The 23,813-nt window shown below is 45.9% G+C and overlaps 1 protein-coding gene across 1 annotated transcript in view; it reads right to left on the reverse strand.

Moving 5' to 3' along the window:
- Nucleotides 1–8,453, reverse strand: part of HMGCR (3-hydroxy-3-methylglutaryl-CoA reductase) — a 79,641-nt gene extending 71,188 nt beyond the window's left edge. The window contains exon 1 of the mRNA XM_085632302.1: nt 8,230–8,453. The gene's annotated coding sequence lies outside the window, so the exon portion shown is untranslated. The remainder of the gene's footprint in view (nt 1–8,229) is intronic.
- Nucleotides 8,454–23,813: the final 15,360 nt, after the last annotated feature.

Consider the following 23,813-nt stretch of genomic DNA (forward strand, 5'->3'; position numbering starts at 1 on the left):
AAACCTACAAAAAGTCACGACTATTGACTTGGTTGTTGCATAAGAAAAATTAAGCTGCAAGTATGGCTGGCACATAATATAGAACAAGCATTTGCAATGCAATAGGTCTCGCATTTATACGAGTTTGAGCTATTGGCATTGTAAATGACAATGCTTTTTATCTAAGTTTTTTTTTTTTAAAACAAATAAAAGGCACTGTCGTTTACAATGCTAATAGCTCAAACTCTCGCAAATGCGAGACCTATTGCATTGCAAATGCTTGTTCTGTTTGCATGGCAGCTGTATCAGCAGGAGCATGCGACTGACATGGGCATGTGCTTCGCCCCCAGCTATGCAAACTTTTGTTGGCTGGTGGGAGAAGCATGTAGCCTGGGCAGAGGCGAACGAACACTGGGTTGATAGCGTGGCCGTATGGGCACAATATATCGACGATTTTTTATCGTCTGAAGGGAGCCGCAGAAGGCGGCAGTATAGTACATTATTGTATTGAACTGTAATCCCTTAAACCACCAGTTTACCAGTAGCATGATCAAAACTAATTTAGCATATTTGAACCGGATGGTTTATGTAGAGGACAATCAACTACAAACTATACTTTAGTGTAAACCAACTGTAGGAAACTGTGTTGCACACATGTGGCCACCATCCTCAGAGTCTCATAAATAATATCCTGTATGGGAAACTGGGGCCCAAAAACTCCCACAACAATAAAGCTTTACAATAACTACAATAAAACAAAGCACTAAACAAAGTAAAAAGGTAAAAAGGCCAATGCTAGTTTTAGAATTGCAGTTATTTCTCAATTAGGAGGTCCTCTTCTTGTGGTCTTGGATTTTCGTTCAAGTGTTCATAGTTGCATGTGGCTGGTAGAGATTTCTCAATGCTTAACTTAGTAATGATTTGTGTTGGTTGATTTGAAAGCAAAAAGAATTTGAGTCTTCTGATTAAATTTGCAGTGTATTAGGTGTACGGATGGGTGTGCACCAGGGCTCTGCAGGTTTTTTTTTTAGCTCAGCCTATTTGAGGATACATCAGTAGTTAAGAAAATATCTGTGATTCAACTTTATCTGAATGGTTCTAGGATATATGTGGATTCTGTGGGAGCAGTGCTATTGGTTTGGCGCCGCTTTGTATGGGTTGTATGTATGAGGCGAATTAGAAGTGTGACTGGAAAGGTGTTATATAACAAGTGCTGTTGGTGAAAATGTCAAGTACTTTTGGATACTGCACAAGCCAACTACATGGCATATCTGGGCTGGGCTAATTGTTTGGTAAGAGTTATATCCAATATGTTGCTGGATGTGAGTAACTGGTGTGGGGATTGCTGTTTTGAGCAGCTGACAAACACAAAGGCATATCTGAGCTGAATACATGGAATATGGTTTGGCTAACATCTTCCTTTCTAAGTGAATATTTTTATTGTTATATGTCCTGTATCATCAATTAATGACTGCTGGCAGACACTTTGGTTTCTTGCAGAGGTCTATATAGCACCAACCTATCAGAAGGAAGAGCAGACCTGTGTTTGTTTACACCACATGAAAAGCCAGACTAGGTCCAGTTATCCAAACAACAATATACACAGAACTAATAGAACCGTTTGAAGCGTGTCATAGCATTCTTTGCTTTTTGGCGTCAGGTATTTTGTTTTCCAGCATGCTTATAGGTACCTATTTGACACCATTCTAGCCAAAAAGACTGAAGAGAGTCTGCATATTTTGACACCAAAAGAGCATATCACTGTAGGTCCAATATTCAAAAAGTAAAGTGCACAAAAGCTATGCAAAAGCTTTAAGACAGAAATACTCCCAAATGTGTAAAATAGCAAAATTGGAAGAGCAACTTAAAGTTGGTAAATACACAATCTATAACAGGCCCAGATGTATTATTATCCTATTCAAAACAAGGCCAATTCTGAGTAAGAGGTTTTGCATCAAGACCCTCTCATACCACAGAAACCTTCTAGTATGCTTCCAGGCATGTCTCCAGGTTTACACTTAGTTATATATGGCTTCTGAAAAGACCAATTTCCATTACAAAACAGCCATGCAGAACAAATTCTCTCAAAGCAGCAGTTGTTGAAAAGCGCACTCATATTACAACAATGTAGCACAAATCACTGGAATCCTCTAATGCTGATTCTAAAATGTTTATTTGTACCCGAGCACAACTTGTATATGGAGACATTATTCCCATTCCGACTGTCGAATTAAGTGTTCATATGTCACATGGATCGCTGTACATGCCAACATTAATTGTGCCCAGACACTCATTACTTTGTGGATGAATTCCACTATGTTTGACTTTGATTTTAACATTGACCACAACAAGTGACGTTCCTTTGTTACTCTTGCCACACTCCACTTGCGTCACAGCAATCGGCGCATGTGAATTCCTCAGATGACACTCGTTGTTTGCGTGGTTACGATGGTAACATATGACGAGCAGTGACGTCCTTTGACGCTCCCGCCTCGCACCAATTGGCGCACAGAATCCCCCGATGATGCACTCGGTCACCATGGGAACTTGATACGTTCATTGACGTTAGCGTAACCCATTGCCTAGCAACCAACAGCGCTCGGCGTCCACGCGCATGCTGCACTAGGCTTTTATGCAGACTCACCGCAGACTTCTTTGCCGATTCAATCAGACGAGCCAGGACCCACAGGCCGGCTGTCCGTTTCTTTCGAATAAGGTAATTGGGAATCCCTAAGCGACCGCGTTTATTCTCAGACCTTGTCCCTTCGGATCCGAGGCTATCTAACTCAAACTTCAATCTTGCTTCTTTACAGTAAATTTCGTCTGAAGAAGCCCATTTTTACCCACACTAAGGAGATAGAAGGGCCTGGATTATAGACAGCACTTCGTAAGTAAATAGGTGAGCGTCAACCGTGCATCACTCCAGCCCACCACACAGCATAGGTGCAATGGTTTTCTCACGCTAACAAACGTTATTTATTACGTTATTTATTATCTTCTAGATACCGCCAATATTAAACACGATGATGGAGCCTCAAGTGAATTAACATAGGGGAGCCTGACTTGCTCACCTATCTCGTTAGTCGCTAACACACACCCAACTCTTTCTTATATTCACAATGTTTGTAACTACTTACAGGCCCATCAACACGATAGACCATTGGAGTGAACCCCATCCTGACACACATGCCGGATGCTCACTACAAAGACTTAGACCTTTCTAAGGTGAGTCTTCTACCATCCTTAGTACATAGATCCTTGTTCTAGTGACAACACACCTGACTTAGTCCTCTTTTACTCACAGGCCGTCACGCTTAACTCAAGTCCTGATGAAGACCCGCACTGACCTATCAAGAGTGCAGTACTAGGGTTGAAACGTCGACTACTTTGTGGACCTTTGCATAGAATCTGCGCCAAAAAAGAACTCTTCCATTGCGCAGCTTTACTATTTGACACCCCCTGGCCACTTTCGAATAATTTCGATTTTAAACTACTGTACATATCACGCACATTGTCACTGAGCACTTATTATTCACTGTGTCACTTCTGTCATCACACTATTGCCTGACGGCCCTTCGTGAAAATATTGATGTATGCATATATGAATGACGCAATTCATATATAAAGAATTTTGTCTTGCATTTGAACTGTCTTGTGTGTTGCTTAAAGTTTAATTATTGTATATTGTTCGAATAACGCGTGACTAAGCCTAATGCGCAAAGCAATACTTTCACCCAACAGAACCACTGTTACCTTATAAACTTACTGCCCAGGTTCTGAGGGATACTGGGTCACCCCATTATTTGTTTAATTACAAAAAAATCTAGCATGGCATATCTCCCTGTGTGAAACATTTTAATACCTTTTAATCGGTAGCATAAACATTCAATAGAACTGCATTCAGCACTCTTCTGATCAGTAACTATAACCATAAAAGTCATGGATATTTGTAAATAAAAATACAATATTCAATAAACGTTGTTAATCCTTGTAAAGGAATATACAAAAAGTTTGTTTTTTCTTATGAAAGGAGAAAACACAGTATCCAATTGTTACTCCAAACCTTTTACAGTTGGTTTAATCCGTATATTGATACTTCCAGCAGAGATCAGTCAACACGTGTTTCGTCTTAAAAGACTTTTTCAAGGCAGTTCTAAAATTCTGATCTTAATTATCTTCCAGTAGTTGTTGTAAAATGCCACAAAATGCTATTTATAATGGCTGGAATAATATTGCTGATCCAAGTCTCTCAGAATAAGTAAAGTCTATCAGTCTTGAGTCTGAGTTCAAGTCATATATATTGGCTGGAACTAATTGGGTGATTCAAGTATTTCAAAACAAAATAGAGTCTGTCGGTCATGAATCCATGTTCAAGTCCATGCTCGAGTCCACACAAAGTATATCTCACAACAAACCGATCTCAAATATGAAAGTCGGTCCTCAAATCATAGTTGCGCTGCTACAACCAGCCACAGTATTAAGGAAATGTTGAGGAAGTCCGTGGTAAGCTCCCTTGCCGATATCACAGTCAAAGTAACCCGAAACACAAATCCGTACAGGGTGCCCGAAACACAAATCCGTACAGGGTTACCCTGTATGGATTTGTGTTTTGGGTTACTTTGACGGTGATATCGGCGAGGGAGCTTACGACGGACTTCCTCAACATCCTGTCCCCGGCAGCATTTGGGTATGTCCCTGACGACCTCGCGGTTGGATACACGACACTGAAATTACCTTGTATCTTACCTGCCGGGAGTCGATGGCGTGAGTCACCAAGTTATTTTGGTTTGGCCATTACAACTACAGGTACCACGTCTGAGGTGCTTTTTGTGGTTTATCACGGTTATTAGACTAGAAGACCACCCAAGTGTAGATAGAATGTTTCTAGGTCCTGATGAATTGCCGCAAGCTCGTATGACATTAAGGCAAGAAACATGTTGACCACATTACAGAGCGCGGTATCCTGACACATCATATCAGGAGTGCGCCACATTTACTTTTAACCAGGTTGGAAGCCATATTAATTAAAACCCTTTTTGTCTGAACTTCTACTTCCTGTTTTAACCCTTCACGGTCTACTGACCCTCACTTCATACATCTACACCTATAGGCCCCTCACACCCACGGCACCAAATGGCATGGAATAAAAGATATCGGCCAAAGAGCCCCTCATAGGGAGCCAGTCAGGTATTGCAGTGCCAGCCTGAGGAGGAACACGCCCTATGATAAAGCACGACACCCAGCTAGCTGGGTGTGTGAGGGCCCTAATTCCAAAGGGAGGAATTCCCCTTCCCTCCTGCTATTAAGCGAGGATGCTTCACCACCTAGTTGACCCGTCTCCCCTTGCCCAGTTAGGAACTGCACACCTTAATTGATTTACTTAATTTGAGCATGTATGCTGGACCTCTGTAAAGCCCTTAGTCCCCCCTTCCTTGATTAAGTAGCATATAAATCCACTTGCTCCATTCCCAATTATGCAATCAATAACAAATGTGGCAAAATGAATTTTGTCTGCCTTTCCCTTTCAGATATGGTCTGCCTTTCTCTTTCCAATAAATGTAACTATAACGTACTATCACCACAAAAGTCTAAATCCTTCACTCTTCTATTCCTCGACTATCCCTTTCAATCAAAATAACAGACTAACATGTCCACTTCTCAAATTTCATATTTCACTATACTAATTCATCACTAATCCTTTATGGGTCCCAGAGTAGTGTGCTACTCAACAAAAAAGCGCTCCAACATCTCATTAGGGGTAACAAGCGCTGTATAAATGCAAACCTTTTCCCCTCTTCTATCCCTCCCCTACCATTCTCAATCCAAATAACTGACTAAAATATCCATCACTCAAATTACTTTCATATTTCACTAAACTAATTTAACAATAATACTTTATAGGTTCCAGAGTAGAGTGCTACTCGCGAAAAAAGTGATTCAACACCCCATCAGGGGTAGCAAGCGCTAAATAAATGCAAAACTCATTCCCTCTCCTATCCCGCGCTACCTTTCTCTAGCCAAATAACTGAATAACATCCACCACTCAAATTCCTTTCGTATTTTCCTATACTAATTCACCACTAATCCTGTATGGGTTTCCGGAGTAGCGTGCTACTCGCCAAAAAAGCGCTTCAACACCCCATTAGGGGTAATAAGCACTATATAAATCCAAACCTTTTTTTCCCCTCTTCTATCCTTCCGCTATCCTTCTGAATCCAAATAATTGACTAACCTATCCACCACTCAAATTACTTTCATATTTCACTATACTAATTCAACACGAATCCTTTATAGGTTCCGGAGTAGAGTGCTACTCGCCGGAAAAGATTTTTGACGCCTCATCAGGGGTAGTAAGCGCTAAATAAATGCCATCACAATACAACTGTTTTTGCCTGTGCTAGATCCAGAGGGCATTCATTCAATGATAAAAACACAGGACAAACTTCATGCCAGGTGAACTATACGGTCTGAGACGTTTCTTACCCCTTAGATGATGCAATCAAGAGAAACCTTTAGGAATTTTTCTGAATTTGAAAGAAACATGGCCTTTTTCAGCTATCAGGACACTATCTTTGACGGCAAACATGCACATATACCCATGTAAGACAACATCTTGAACTTTGAGGTGCACACAAATTTGTAATACCACTTAAAAAAGACAAATGTATGCGGCTTACCTAAGAACACTAACCAAAAGACACATAGATGTGCATTCAATTCAAAGCTGAGCTATGAGATAAGAAGTTCAGAACTGCAGAGACAAAATCATAGTTTTTTTCAATGTTAAATAATCATTTGACTCTGCTACAAGGTGATTAGACTAAACCTTCGAAGATTCTTGCTAAAGCCAAAATACTTAAAAGCTATGCATAATAAGATATTGGTCTTCTAAAAACCAGCCATTATTAACCTTTCGGATAAGCACAGTGCAGGTTAGATATGAATACTGCAATTACCAATGAGGCCTACTCCAGGATGTGCAGCTCTACATCTTTAGCGAAGACATTTTACATTGTGTTACAACCAACAATGGCTAATACTCTGAAAACATAGATTACCTTTAAAACATGGTTCCAGTGACTATTTGTCGCCGACCATGCTGTATTTAATCTGAGCAATATTCATGGTAATACTGAGGTCTATTGATAGCAAAAAGACTAGAACATTTGGACGCTTTAAAAAAGATCCAGGGAGAAGACTAGGTAAAAAGACTGACAGTTCTTTAATTTAACTAACATTTAATTTATCACCTGGGATCAGGTGCAAAGCAGAGTTCAAGCGCCATGCACTTAATATTTCAATGTCGTGCATTTTTACAAGGAAACTTTGAAATGTGAGCCATTTTCTTCCTTCTTCATCAAAGTGCTCCTTCAGGCATCTGTTTTTCATGTAACTAACTGAAGATGTGTGGATAATATTATCTGTATTCTGCATGTGTAAGTGATCGTAAAAAAAAAGTACTACAGGTAGTTTTTTACTTATTCCAAAAAGCCTTTGTGAACAGGTTATTTTGAGCATATTTAGGGACTACTGTTTGCTCCACCAATTTGGAGACACTGACACCATTCACAAGCACATCTGCAATTCAGGAAGCACATTCGGTAGACGCTATTCAAACTCTAGAGGTATATTTATCAGGCACCAACTACTATTCCAATCCAATAATATTTTAATAGCATTCTAGGTAACCGCCATTCCGAATCAGAAGGTATTGATCCAAACCAAGTGACACATTCAGTAGACGCTGTTCAGCAACTAAGTAACCAGTTGTTTCAATTCAGGGACATATTCAGTATGAACTGTTCGAACCCATCACGCTATTTTACCATTCATATGGGTGCATTCAACTGACAGGCATTGCTCCAGTTCACGAAGCAGGCCCGCGGGAACTACACTCAATTAGAACGCACGGTTCCAATTTGGGAAACGTACTCGGTAATCGCTATCCAAATTCTGTACTCACAGTTCCAATTAACGGGTTCACATTCAATAGGATCTGTCCGGTAACATGAAGATCTCAGCGCTGTCAGGTGACTGAAGGCAAAGATTCAATGCTACGGGTTGTAGTGACGTGCATGTTACAGGGTCCCATCTTAGAGACCGTTCAAACCTGTGGCCAATGGCTATCAACGGACAATGACAGGGGCGCAGACCGCACACTGATGATCTCTACCGGGAGGTCACCGTGATGACCTCGGCATTTACAAAGCTATCGCGGACCATATCAGAGCGCCCCGACCGCTCACCTACCGGTTCTCTGGCTGGGAGGCGGTGGGAAGGCGCTGGTGGTACGCGGAAGAACCTATGCCTCGGCTGCCGCCTCAGTACGAGTGACAGCGACTTGAGCCAGGATTGCGGAGACAAAACCCAGCCGCAGAGAGGCGGAGGCCGTGCGCCACTGCGGGCACGCGCGATGGTACGATGCGCCAGCCAATGGCGTGCTGCGCCGCCGCACGTCACCTCCGTTGCTAGAGACAACTCAACTAGTCGGCTTCCACTATGGGCGATCACACGGCAACGTACCATCTCGCCACAGATTAGCTATCCAATGGCGGAGCCTAGCGCAGCTCTGGGAGGGGTGTGTATATATCTGTGCTGGTGTGGCTGTGGGGGCGTGACAGGACAGCGCATGCGCACGTCGGACTGTTGTTTCATTGATCTGGTACACTTAAGAATAGTGACCCAAGCGAACAAGGACACCCGGGAATGCCTAAAAGGTCAGCCTCGCAGTGTAGGACGAATACGCTAATGCAGTGTCCATTTCTAGTGAATTTGTGGGTACAAGAGAGTTCGCTATCCCTACAGAAGTGAATTCGGTGCAACTTTTTGTAAAGGCAAACGTAACACTTTTAGAGCTTGCTTCATTGTCTGTGCGATCTAAATAAAGGACAAGGCATCAGCGTTGTCCTCGTAATAAACGTCTATTACCAGATCAACGCTTATGCATAGAGCCGGGTGAAGATGTGAAGACGGAGGCCATTTAAAACAAGCATTTGCAATGCAATAGGTCTGGCATTTATGCGAGTTTAAGCTATTGGCATTTTAAATGACAATGCGTTTAATTTGTTTCAAAAACGAAAACATGAATAAAAGGCATTATCATTTACAATGTCAATAGCTCAAACTCGCGTAAGTGCAAGACCTGTTGCATTGCAAATGCTTGTTTGCCTATGCTACACTGAACTGATGCGGACCGCGCTGCAAATGAATTAAATAAAGCAGCGCAGCCACTAAAGTGAAAGCGGACTGCACTGGAATAAGGAAAGACCACTAAAGAAAATAGTGCTCACCCACTAAATATCAGAGATCATGTAACGAGCCAAGTAAAAGGTCCGGCCGCTCCTTCCTTGCGGCCAGAGCCTGGAAAGCACTCTCTCTCCACCTCAGACAGATATCTCTCCCCATCTTCACAAGAAACCTCAAAATTTGGCTCTTCGACAGACCCCCTCCTTGATGGACTGGAACCTGCGTAACCCCCCTCCCCAAGCACCTTGAGACCCTCACGGGTGAGTGGTCGCGCTTAACAAACACCTGATTGATTGAGTCGTTATGGGAGGTAACAAATGGAGACAAGGCGGTACCCAGGAGGGACTAACAAGCCTCTTAATTAATCGGAATTCAGCTTTTGCGAAGGACAATGGCACCAGCCAATATAAAATATGGGTGGAAAGTGGGCGGGGCTTACACTGCTTACTCTATTACAACATGCCCGCGCAGAGCGAGCAGTGCATGCGAGCTGCCGCTAGGCTTGACGTAAAAAGAAAAAAATAACAGTATTAAAGAATGCTAATTCATATATGGCTACTTTTTAAGGGTGTTAACATTTGTAAAATGCTGTGAACTGATACCCTCGCTGATGGACACCAATGTTAGCCAGTGCCTAAAGCCAGCTGAACCACAATAGCCAAAGTGTGAAAGGGATTGTCTAAAAGTAATTTTCTGTATCTCCATGTATGTGGTGTGTGATGACGTGAGCTCTCGCCTATCTGTAGATGAGACCTAAAAAACAGTGCAGTTCAAAATTAATTGTAATGCACTGAAATATAGTGCATTGGAGGGAAGAGCATCAAACCCAGTGTTCTTTAAAATACACCCTTTAACCCACCCCAATCATACACTCACAAAAAACACATCCATCAGTAAACACACATCCAATTTCACCGTAAATGAAAAGTCAGACCCACTGGCTATGTCTGCACATGTTATTATCTGCAAATAGGAATTGTGAGCACGAGAGAGAGAGAGAGAGAGAGAGAGACAGAGAGAGAAAATATTCAATATATGCAAATTCGAGGACGATTGTTTATATTGTGTCTGTATTGCTGCTTGCTTATTTCCATGAATGTAAGAGTTGATTGCTATATGTAGCATTCTGGTGCCATCATAAACTACAAGACCGAATGCCTTAGTTTCATATGTATGAATGGTAATCAAGCGTACTGTGCCCCAAAAAGCATGCATACAACTGAACATTTCAAGAATTCCCCTTTTTTTCTGCGCCATAATATCCTCCCTGCCTTTCTCGTAATTTATGCTTTCATTGCTCTCCACTTGGCAGGCTGGAGAAGAAAGAACTGAATCTCTTGCATACCCGAGATCAGAAATGAGCGCCTGATGGCCTGGAGGTTGACATAATTATCGCTGGTGGCCGCACAGATCTCGGTGTCAAAGCTGGGAACCACAGGGCAGCGGAGTTAAGGCCTGCACACTGGCACGAGCGCAGACAGCGGTTCGGGGCACTCCATTCCTGTTTGATACTGCAACCGTTTGTTGGGAATCTTTGTTTTTGTGGGCTTGTTAGAACGCGACGGTGTGTCTAATCTCACGTTTTGCCTTTATCATCAAATCAACACAACTGAGCAACATCCCACGTGTTCCTCCTTCTTCTGAATTGGTGTATCCGCGGCCTTCTGCTAATCTGCAGATATGTGGCACCGTTCAGACAGATTGGAAAAGGAGTGCTTTCCCTCTTCACACCATCCCAGGCTGTAAATTAACCTGTCACTTTATTATTTGACAAGATCTTCATTTTTATTCATCAGGACTTGGGCCAGAACGGGTGCGTTTACGGCCATTTGCTGCGCACGGCGGCTCTCGGCTGAGCTTATAGGTATTGTAAGCGAGAGCCATTATCCCTGTTACAAGTGCACACAATGCGATGCTGAGCCGCGCGGCTGATGAGAGCCCAAAGTCAGTAAAGACCACATAAGCCACCCTTGATGAAAAATAAATGAATGCATAAATAACATTGTGCTCTGCTCTGTTTGCCTAGATCAAGGGGAGATTCTGAAGGTTTGGAGAGATCAGACGTGCACCCCCCTCCCTTCCTGCACGCAGTCTGCGTTCACATTCGGCAGACATTGCACCGAGTATAGAGAACAGCATGGCCCCTTAGAAGAACCCAGATTTTGGGGGGATACTGCTATGTTAAATAGAGGAAATGGCAGTGGGCCGGACGGATTTAAGTTAATGCTCACACACAAACTTGTTAACAAGGTAAATCTACTCGCAGTACATTTTCTTTTATAATTATTGAGATGCAGTTTTAGATTATATTTGCATTATGTTCAGAAGGGGGCATCATTTTTATTCTCAGCACTGATATACCAGTCTAATGCTTGAGGATGGTGATTCTCGTAAATGTCATTTTTAAGCTGTAAATATGATAACCAGCTCGGCGTGTCCACAGTCGATGCATTGTACCAGAAAACCATTGGGAAGCATATTCCTTTCTTCAAAGCAGAATGGTTATCTGACTTAAATTGCATCGTAACTAATTAACTATCACACTCCGGTTCGGAGGAACACGATAGTTCAGTTTTAGAAGCAGTTCATCTCAAGTATTTCATATTTGTATGCGTTTTGTTTCTACTCGCACATTTTCAGATTAACATTTCTAGTTAAAAATCTCATTGTAAAATCGCAAATTTGCAATTGTAGTTCATGGTAAAACTAGGCGTTTTAATTTTCAGTTCATACACTCAATTCCAGTGAAGTTTGAGATACGCAAATTGTCATGAAACAGACTAAACCGAGGCAATTTAAGGCCTAAAACATGTTTGTGCTTCGGCATCGTGGGATGTATTTTTTAATAACATGTGAACCTGGTGAATAATAGTCTAACAATGCAAAATGGCATGCGGGATTTCTGCTGCATTCTTCCTTCGCTGCTGTATGTGTGGCGGATAATAACATGGCATTCATTTAACCATTACTGGACACCCGGTGACTGGTCGTATTTTAGGTCAAAAGACTGTTTGCAGTTGATGTTAGCAAACCCACCGCAGTGTGCCAGTGTAAGCAGATTATCCGTAATTGTATGTGTGTATGCATTTTGGAGGCGGCGAGGGGGCAACATTTTCTTCAGGTCTGAATAAGATATAGATTCCTGCTGGCTGTTTTGTATTTCATCATAAAGCCTGTGAGGAGGTCGCTACCCATTGAGTGGCTCTGGCCCATGAAGTTGCTGGCATGCTGTGCAGTGTTTTCATCTCGCCAGTGGCAGTTATGTTCCTGATAGATTCGTAACCCCCAGGAACACCTGCAAATCAGCCTGGATTTAAATTAAAATTCGGTTTATGGCATTTTTTAATCAGACGGAAGGACGCGATAAAAGGCAACCGTGTATTTTTGTAGAGAAGAACGATACCTACATTTAAATTTAACAAGAACTCTTGCACCAATAATAGGTTCCAGATTGATCTGAACTTTACATGAGTAGAGGGAAAGCAGGTTTTAAAAAAGTGACCATATGGGTGAAAGGAGACAATAAACATAAAGCGAGCAATCTTCCTGTGCCTTTAAATGTGGACTTTGCTCAGAGTGTCTCAAATTAATATTTGTGATGGGTCTATTCTCTGGCCCAGAGTTTCTGTTCACTTGCTTTGTTCCCGTGTTTGATGTAATGGAAGCCAGGACAACAAGCGTTGGCCGCGCGCGAGCGGCTGGAGATGCAAAATGTGGTGGGGGAGGGGGAGAAGCGGGAGTTGTGTGTGCGCGTGCATCATCGCGATCGCTTTGAAAGTGAAAGTGATCGCGATGACGCACACGAGTTTTCAAAGTGCTGCTGGCGGCCGGCTGCACGCGTGCACGATCGCGTGAACGCAAGCGTTAGGCCAGCCAGCAGCACTTTGAAAATCCCACATACAAAATGTCTCTTCGAGCCAGCGCAAGCGCTGGGGCTCAGCGAGACCTAAACAGCAGGTACGGCTTCTTTACGCAATATACTTCTAAAAGCATTATAGAGAGAAAACTTCCGGAGCAAAAAAGCACCAAGCTCGCTTCATCTTCCCTCATGGTCAGCATGTAAATTACAACGCTACACATGGAGTTCATAACACACGTCTTTGTTCTTCAACATGCACCCATCCCGTTAACTGAACACTAGTCTGAGGCATTATTGACCACACCCAGACACAAATCAGAAACAAGCATTGGCAAAGTCAATAGGACTATCCTTTGGGACCTTATAAGTGTTTAGCCATGCAACAGTTGATGTTGTTGCACCAAGGATATTGTGCTGGATAACTAAACACTTATAAGGTCCCAAAGGCGAGACCTATTGGCTATGCCAATGCTTGTTCTTGTATATAGGGATGGATACTCTTGATTGCCAAAAGACACATACCACGTAGATGGAGGATGATTGATCCACCTACGCTTGCGGAGTGGCAGAGGAGGATAAACTGGTCTGCAAAACTTCACAAACCCATCTACAGGGCGAGGGGATGTCCCCGTAAACATGCACAAATTAGGGTATAATGGTGGAATTATTATGGTCTCGGACTTCAATGAATAAACATATGATTTTATGTTTTATAATGGATCGGGTAGTGAAAATGTGTGCAATGGTGATGTCTATATGTAAGTATTTGTAAAAACCAATAAAAGTGTGAGATTTTTTTTTTTGTGTATGCCATCAGTATATGACCAAGGTGTTAAACTAGCAGTTGAAAATTGGAGAAAGGGTAAGTCATTGAAGAACCCTACAGGCTATATGTACCATGCAGAAGGCGTTAAATGTGATCCTATGTTTGGTTGGCAGCAATTCTTCAAGAGATTTTGGGTAGCCGTGATCAAAGGCAGACGACGACAGAGGTGACGGAAGTACAACACGTCCTTGGTGACAGAACGGACATGAATGGAGAATGATGGTTCAATAGCTGAATGATTCCCTGGTTTCTGACTGATTTAAAGAGAGTGGAAGGAGGGCAAAGAGACTGGGGTCAGATCATAATCAGTGTCCAGGCTTTCCAGGGCCAATGAGTACGAAATTCGATATGATGCCAATCAGGCAGATCCAATTGTTCCTCATCCATTTTTGCACATCTTGGAGGCTGTTGCGCACTTCCCTTACATTACCTAGTTCCAGAATGGCCTGGAGGTGGATTTTATTATGCACATATATTAAGGTTGCTGACGTGTGGCTATTGGAAACTGATGCAAAAGTGGCCTTGTATGCATTGAACACAGCTGTCGAGAAGGGTGACCATCAAAAAACAGTGCAGGGCAAATTGGACTTGCAGTAACATGCACTGAGCATCAGCGTCAATATCTGAAGCAAAGCCATGACCAGGTATGCACTATTACACTGATAGAGAGCTTTGTCGCCAACATAAACCTTTTCTCTCATCCAAGTAAGAGCAAGCATAAAGTCCAGAGAAAAACTAGCTATAATGGGTTAGTTATCCTTAGTATACGTCAACATGTTTCGAGCATTCCCCGAAGCTCTTTGTCAGGACTACACAAGGACCAGCCCTGTGTACGCCACTCCTAATCGGCCTGAACTAGCCCTCTAGAATGGAAAAAATTAAAAAACGCTGCAACTAATAAGCATGCTTAAATACATACATATGATCAAGATTTTGTCGCGTAGTGTGAGAAGTTGGCCTGGTATATGCTGTTCACTAGTTCTAGTGACCACCTTGTACCATGCCAAGCAACCCTTATGGTGTGGTTGTAAGTCAACCTTTTTGGACTAGCTGCCCTAGTGGTAGCGTAGGCTAAGCAGTCTTTGAGGCTAAACTCGTGAAGCGTGTTAAGCCAGCTGTTTTACCAAATGCAACCCCCTTTTATACCAATGAAAGGACACCACACAGATATATATTCAAAATATATATGTATTTATTTCTCAAAGTAACCCCTAGTCTCTTTATGAGCACAGGAGCACAAATCGTCAAACAAGATTATCACAGAATACACAGAAGTTGCACGTTATATGGATAGGCCCTGGTGGCCACTCAAACCATATACTAAAATAGTGGTATAAGTACCACGAACAGAAAAGGGAAAAGGCCTAGGGCCTCTAGAATCGCTGGGCCTACAAGGAGCTAACGTCAGTTAGTGACCAGGAGGTCCACGGGTGGCGTGTGCAGAGCAAATAGTCACACGCGTGCTCCCATAGGTTTCAATGGGTGCGTAAAAAGTACAAAGTTACTGCAAAAGGAATCTTCCGGATGACCTAGGAACTTAAGATTTGGAACACAGGCACTAGAGATGTATTACTACACATGGGCACCGGAGTACCAGCTTTACCTCACCCACAGGAAGCGGGTGCATAGGCCTCAAAGTGCGTCGGGTTTCTTCTATCTGTTCCGTTGAGCCTGGGACAAAGATGCTGCAGGCGGTCGGTCGGGAAGGGATGCAGTGGATCCAAGAGTGGATCGGAGATGTTGAAGACCTGTAAGCAGAGGGGACAGTGTTCACAGTCACTAGCCAGTGACCAGCGTGGCACCAGGTGGGTACCAGGCGATGTCGGGTGCAAACAGGTGATGAGGGGTAGCTTGTCTCCGCAGCCACGTGGTCCCTGAAGGTCGACGACGTCCAGGAGTCGGCTCACGAGCTGTCCCACGCAGGCTCTCGCTGTCGGCGGTGTCGGCGACTTGATCGAAGCAAACAAGCCTTGGCAAAAGCAATTGTAGAAGGATTCGGAAATCAGCTGTTGGTTCTGACCAGCAAGGTCAGAGGGATTGCTCCTTTGGAGGGGAGCAAGGGCCAGTCTGGAGCAACCAGACCAGCGGTGTTTGTCGTAGATTTCGTCGCCAAGATGGCCACTAGCCAGCGGGCCAGCAACCGGCTAGGCGCGTCGAGTGGCAAAATGCAGAAGGGCCCCACGCAGATCGTGGAGATGCTGGAGGGCTCAACTTTGGTGCAGATGCTGCTCGAGGGTTGGGCTTCTCAGGACCCAAAGCACAACTTGGAGGGAGCCTCGGTTGTTGCACTGGTCAGCTTGTCGTAGTCGTTCCAAGATGGCTGGCTCCACGTGTCTCGGTGCCTCCACGGGTCTCCTCTTTTCAGGGACTGTGGATCGGGCGGTGAGAGGTCTGGAGGTCCAGGTCTTGTCAGTCTCTGGGCTCGGGCTCCGGCGGGAGGCGGCGGCAAAGCAGACGGTGATTCGCTGGATGGTGCTTGCGTTAGCAAGGTGGTCACTCCCTGACCACAGGGGAGATTTTCTTCAGTCTTCTGTGCAGCAGAATGTCGAAGTTCCCGTCTTCTTCTTAGTTTCAAGTTGATTCCAGGATGTCTAAAGTCTTAGGACACAGCTCCTACCTTTATTCGGATTCTAGGGGCCGGACTACCTGCTAGGTCCCTCCCTATGGGTGGGACCAGGAAGGGGGGTGGTTACACCCCCAATCCTTTGTCCAGCTCGCCCCAGGCCCGGGACTGGTGTGCCCCAGGACCGGTTTGAACTGGCATATGCACCGAGGCTCCTTGTGAGCCACAGGCATGTCTGGTTTCTTTCAAGCCCTACCTGACCAATACACAAAATCCTGTCTGGGGTGGTGCACGCACCTCCCCTGGCAGGAAACCCTTTGTCCACACCTCCCAAGCTGGAAGGACTCCCAGCAGCAGGAGGGCAGACTTGTGTCTGTGGTGGCAGCATCCATTTTGTGGAGCTGAGGCTATGTCTGATTTTACCCGGGTTTCAGGCACTGTACATGTCGTGTCCCTCTAGAAGGGTGGAATGCTAACCCCGTCGCCAGAATTGGCGAGGGGTTAGTATTCCAATTCGTATGACACCTTACTCGACATGTTTTGATAAAGCCAAACCAAAGATAGCATTTAACCGCGAGGTTCATAATGCACTTAAGAGTATATGGTATGACGATATCTGGAAACAGTAGAAGGAAGTTGTTCCGACCACTGCAGACAGGCTCAGCTCATGCCAGAGCACCATCTCACATGGAACCAAGCACTCTGCCTTCAGGATTGTTAAGGCCTGCCATAGGAGTGACTTATAGGTTACCAGGTGTCCCATTTAAGTTTAGGTATAGGTATACTACACCTAAGTAAGAGGTGATTACACCAACTTACCCCAGCTGAGTGATCAGCCAGTTGTGTCAGGTTGTTAGGCCAAGCCTGGGGTGGCATAATACATGCTTCAGCCCCTGGCAGGCCTTGGATACACCAATGCCCTGGGTACCTAGTGTACACTGGTACAGGGGCTGACAGGGTGATCCAACCAATTGGGTATGTACCTAGGGTACATGGAGTCCATTTTACAGAGAGAGCAGATAGCCTGAGAGCCTGAATGGCAGGATCTCAGGCCAACTAAGTCGAAAAACCAGCTAGACACTAGGCAAAAATTTGGGGGTAACCATAGTCAGATATCCACCTTCCTACACAACCCCCCCCCAAACGAAGGGAGATAAGGCTGACCTTGACCAGGTAAGCCTATATTGCCCAAGTGGCCATATAAGGAGGAACCAGCACTGGCATGGTTACCCCCTGTCTCATGGTCCACTAAGCAATCCCTCACCCTAAGGGTATCAGAGGGTCTCCACCATAGGGAATCTCTACCTGTGGTGTGTCTTGGCAAAGTAAAAGGCTGGTGTTGAGATGGAGTACTGAAGTGAGTGTCCTCAAAGTGAGGCCTCAGCTTCCTCCAATCATCCTCCACCATGGATGCCTTTCTTTCTTTAACTGAGTTGCACTGTGCTCTCAGGGTCAGCCTCTGGCTACCTAAAGCTGGAGGCTGGGTCCCTTTTGTGGGCTTACTGGAGGGACAGGTCAGGTTTGGGGCCCTAAGGTCCCATGTTTGCCTGTGCCCAACAGAATCCCCCTGGGGGAGGTCCCTAACTACCTGTAAAGGAGATCCCTCAGGAATGTTTTTACCCATCACCTGACTAGGGCTACTAGCCAGGCAATCCTCATTCTTTTGATGGGGGGGTTCTTGTGGACAGGGGCCCTCTGGGGGTCCACTGGCCTCCCTGACCTCTGCAGCCCTGGGCTGACTGAGGCAGGGTAGAGAGAGGCAGGCTACCTGCACCAGACTGGATCCCACCTTGGAAGGGGCCACTGACATCAGAGGCTCTGCCAGGCCAGGCCTGGCTACCTCTGGGGCAGTTCCTTCACAAGGGGTGAGGTCAGATCCCTGAGGAGGCTGACCTTTTCCTAATGTCTGGGGAGAGGGAGACTTTTCTTCCTCCCCACTACTCTCAGTTTGTGTGGAGTGATCCATTGTTTCAGGCTTCACTACACCTATGTCAGTCTGAGTATAGGCTGAGACCATTACAGCCTTGCCAACCTTTTCAGGGGGGCACTCAGTTTGTGTTTGAGCTGTGACTGTCACAGCTCTGCCAGTCCCTACAGGGAAGTCTGTCTGTGCCTGGGCTGTGGCTACCACTGCCCTTCCAACCTTTTCAGGGAGGAAATCTATTTGGACAGGGGTTGTGAATGGCACAACCCCCCTACCCTTTTGTGAAAGGCCTACCATTTTAGAATGGGTGTCTTGTTCAACTCCAGCCCAAGCTGAGAGTTCTAAGTCATTCCCCAGTAAGCAGTCTACAGGCAAGGTTGGGGACACTGCTACCCTTTTAGGGCCAGTGACCCCTCCCCAGCTGAGACATACCTCTGCCATGGGATGACTGTTCTGTTTGCCATCAATGTTAGTCACCTGGTAGGAGAAACCGGGCAAAAGCTGCTCAGAGGGAACTAGCCAATGGGCCACCATTGTGATGCTAGCCCCAGTGTCTCTGTAGGCCTCAGCTTTTGTACCATTGATGTAGGGCTCCTGTCTGTACCTACCCAAAGTGTTGGGACAGGCAGTGAAGTTGGCAAACCCCATGCCACCATCACAGACAAGAGTGGTTGCTGTAGGGGAATTGGCTAAGCCAGGGTCCCCCTGTGTTCCCCAAGTAAACCCACCCAGATTTCTGGGGGCACTCCCACCACCTGGGGGATTACTGCTGACAGTAATAGGTGGTGTGACAGGAGTAATTGGAGGAACAGTTTTGTTTTTAGCCCTTGGGCAACCGCTGTCAGTTTTCCAATGCCCAGGAGTTTTACACTCATGGCAGTAGGGCTTTTTAGCTGTGGTAGAGGAGGGAGCTTGGGACCCACCACCCTGTGTGGAGTTTTGGGGCCCTGAGGACGGTTTCTCTTTTTCTTTATCCCCACCCTTCTCTTGAGGCTTGGTGGTATCTTTCTTTTGGTCACCACCCTGGTTTTTAGGCCTGATCCTGGTCCTGACCCATTTATCTGCCCTCTTTCCCAATTCTTGGGGAGAGGTCAAATCTGAGTCTACCAGGTGTTGATGGAGAAGCTGGTTTTGACAATTACTTAAAATCTGCTCTCTCATCATCAAATTGTACAATCCTGTATAATCAGACACCTTACTTCCCAGCAACCAACCCTCCAAAGCCTTAGTGGCACATTCCACATATTCAGACCAGTCCTGAGTCTGTGTCTTCTGGGTGTCTCTGAACATTAACCTGTACTGTTCAGTGGTTAAGCCTAACCCATCAACTAGGACACTCTTCAGGACTCTGTAATTTCTGACATCCTCTTCTCTAACAGTGAGGAGTCTATCTCTGCCTCTCCCCTCAAAGGAGAGCCATAAGATTGCTGCCCACTGGTCTTCAGGAACCTGCTGCACTTTGCAGGCTCTCTCAAGAGCAGTCATCCATTTGTGGATGTCATCCCCACTTTTGTAGGGGGGCACAATCTTGGACAGGTTCCTATTGTCAAAGACCCTATCTTTGTCCCTAGGGACATTGCTGCCACCAGTGGGTATAGACCCACTCTCTCTATGCTGCCTAGCCTTGCTCAGTTTTTCTTCCATCAGGGCTACTTCTAGCTCCTGCTTCCTGATCCTCAGCTGGGCTTCCTGCATTCTGGCCTCATGTTCCCTCCTCTGAGGGGTGGTCATCCTTCTCCTGGAGTGACCTTGAGAGCCTCTAGAGCCATGGGAAGCATTGGAGTCACCTGAGCGATTCCTTTGCCTTCCAAGCCCTGTGTTAAGTCCACTGGGGAGATCCAGTGGGTTGAACCCACTGTCAGTCCCCAATAGCCTTGGTTTAGCTGGGCCAAGTATAATACTTGGCACTGGGCTAGTTCTCCCTTCATCCTCACTACTGTCAGTATCCTTTTCACTCTCATCCTCTGTGGTAGGCATCCCATCTAAGGGGTGACTATTGGGAAGGGGTACTTCAGTGGCATCTTTAGAAGGGGGGCCTCCTGTTCCTGTCCCTAAGGGGGCTAACTGGGAAGCTTTCTTGAGTGCTCTCTGATTCTCATCATTCTGTAAGAGCTCTCTGAGCTCAGCAGAGTTTGGGTTCTTGGGCTGTTTAAGGCCTCTAAGAGTTGCCAAATGCCTGAGCTCATTCTGATTAAGGGTAGCAAAGCTGGATGGTGCCCTCTGGGGGTCACTCTCAACAGAGATGGGTACAGTGGACCCCTCTGCCCCGGCCATTGCTCTTAAGTGTGGGTGGATGTGTTGCAATCTACCTACACTTGGGTTTACCTACTAAACCTATCTAGTAGTTGTAGTCAGGGTGTGCTACTCCCTTTGCTCTACAACAACTAAGTTCAGTAGAACTTATGTATATCTAATCTTGTTTTATATGTACCTACAGGTACCTATGTGATCTTTCAATTGGTAACCAAGAGATTACAATGGTAAAACACAGCAAGCTCAAATCCAACCGCTGCTCACCAATGTGAGAAGTTGGCCTGGTATATGCTGTTCACTAGTTCTAGTGACCACCTTGTACCATGCCAAGCAACCCTTATGGTGTGGTTGTAAGTCAACCTTTTTGGACTAGCTGCCCTAGTGGTAGCGTAGGCTAAGCAGTCTTTGAGGCTAAACTCGTGAAGCGTGTTAAGCCAGCTGTTTTACCAAATGCAACCCCCTTTTATACCAATGAAAGGACACCACACAGATATATATTCAAAATATATATGTATTTATTTCTCAAAGTAACCCCTAGTCTCTTTATGAGCACAGGAGCACAAATCGTCAAACAAGATTATCACAGAATACACAGAAGTTGCACGTTATATGGATAGGCCCTGGTGGCCACTCAAACCATATACTAAAATAGTGGTATAAGTACCACGAACAGAAAAGGGAAAAGGCCTAGGGCCTCTAGAATCGCTGGGCCTACAAGGAGCTAACGTCAGTTAGTGACCAGGAGGTCCACGGGTGGCGTGTGCAGAGCAAATAGTCACACGCGTGCTCCCATAGGTTTCAATGGGTGCGTAAAAAGTACAAAGTTACTGCAAAAGGAATCTTCCGGATGACCTAGGAACTTAAGATTTGGAACACAGGCACTAGAGATGTATTACTACACATGGGCACCGGAGTACCAGCTTTACCTCACCCACAGGAAGCGGGTGCATAGGCCTCAAAGTGCGTCGGGTTTCTTCTATCTGTTCCGTTGAGCCTGGGACAAAGATGCTGCAGGCGGTCGGTCGGGAAGGGATGCAGTGGATCCAAGAGTGGATCGGAGATGTTGAAGACCTGTAAGCAGAGGGGACAGTGTTCACAGTCACTAGCCAGTGACCAGCGTGGCACCAGGTGGGTACCAGGCGATGTCGGGTGCAAACAGGTGATGAGGGGTAGCTTGTCTCCGCAGCCACGTGGTCCCTGAAGGTCGACGACGTCCAGGAGTCGGCTCACGAGCTGTCCCACGCAGGCTCTCGCTGTCGGCGGTGTCGGCGACTTGATCGAAGCAAACAAGCCTTGGCAAAAGCAATTGTAGAAGGATTCGGAAATCAGCTGTTGGTTCTGACCAGCAAGGTCAGAGGGATTGCTCCTTTGGAGGGGAGCAAGGGCCAGTCTGGAGCAACCAGACCAGCGGTGTTTGTCGTAGATTTCGTCGCCAAGATGGCCACTAGCCAGCGGGCCAGCAACCGGCTAGGCGCGTCGAGTGGCAAAATGCAGAAGGGCCCCACGCAGATCGTGGAGATGCTGGAGGGCTCAACTTTGGTGCAGATGCTGCTCGAGGGTTGGGCTTCTCAGGACCCAAAGCACAACTTGGAGGGAGCCTCGGTTGTTGCACTGGTCAGCTTGTCGTAGTCGTTCCAAGATGGCTGGCTCCACGTGTCTCGGTGCCTCCACGGGTCTCCTCTTTTCAGGGACTGTGGATCGGGCGGTGAGAGGTCTGGAGGTCCAGGTCTTGTCAGTCTCTGGGCTCGGGCTCCGGCGGGAGGCGGCGGCAAAGCAGACGGTGATTCGCTGGATGGTGCTTGCGTTAGCAAGGTGGTCACTCCCTGACCACAGGGGAGATTTTCTTCAGTCTTCTGTGCAGCAGAATGTCGAAGTTCCCGTCTTCTTCTTAGTTTCAAGTTGATTCCAGGATGTCTAAAGTCTTAGGACACAGCTCCTACCTTTATTCGGATTCTAGGGGCCGGACTACCTGCTAGGTCCCTCCCTATGGGTGGGACCAGGAAGGGGGGTGGTTACACCCCCAATCCTTTGTCCAGCTCGCCCCAGGCCCGGGACTGGTGTGCCCCAGGACCGGTTTGAACTGGCATATGCACCGAGGCTCCTTGTGAGCCACAGGCATGTCTGGTTTCTTTCAAGCCCTACCTGACCAATACACAAAATCCTGTCTGGGGTGGTGCACGCACCTCCCCTGGCAGGAAACCCTTTGTCCACACCTCCCAAGCTGGAAGGACTCCCAGCAGCAGGAGGGCAGACTTGTGTCTGTGGTGGCAGCATCCATTTTGTGGAGCTGAGGCTATGTCTGATTTTACCCGGGTTTCAGGCACTGTACATGTCGTGTCCCTCTAGAAGGGTGGAATGCTAACCCCGTCGCCAGAATTGGCGAGGGGTTAGTATTCCAATTCGTATGACACCTTACTCGACATGTTTTGATAAAGCCAAACCAAAGATAGCATTTAACCGCGAGGTTCATAATGCACTTAAGAGTATATGGTATGACGATATCTGGAAACAGTAGAAGGAAGTTGTTCCGACCACTGCAGACAGGCTCAGCTCATGCCAGAGCACCATCTCACATGGAACCAAGCACTCTGCCTTCAGGATTGTTAAGGCCTGCCATAGGAGTGACTTATAGGTTACCAGGTGTCCCATTTAAGTTTAGGTATAGGTATACTACACCTAAGTAAGAGGTGATTACACCAACTTACCCCAGCTGAGTGATCAGCCAGTTGTGTCAGGTTGTTAGGCCAAGCCTGGGGTGGCATAATACATGCTTCAGCCCCTGGCAGGCCTTGGATACACCAATGCCCTGGGTACCTAGTGTACACTGGTACAGGGGCTGACAGGGTGATCCAACCAATTGGGTATGTACCTAGGGTACATGGAGTCCATTTTACAGAGAGAGCAGATAGCCTGAGAGCCTGAATGGCAGGATCTCAGGCCAACTAAGTCGAAAAACCAGCTAGACACTAGGCAAAAATTTGGGGGTAACCATAGTCAGATATCCACCTTCCTACACGTAGTATCTGTGAGAAAAAGAAAAAACAATGTTAGGGGAAGAGTGGCCCCCCCACACAAGTGGGTGGGTATACAACAGTTCTCATGGCGTCTTATAGCCAAAAATGCTCCTCTATGGTGCGTAGTAATTTGCAGTACTGAACATGTT

This window comes from Triturus cristatus, chromosome 2_1, assembly GCF_964204655.1.
Source record: "Triturus cristatus chromosome 2_1, aTriCri1.1, whole genome shotgun sequence".
In the NCBI taxonomy this organism is placed as follows: domain Eukaryota; kingdom Metazoa; phylum Chordata; class Amphibia; order Caudata; family Salamandridae; genus Triturus; species Triturus cristatus.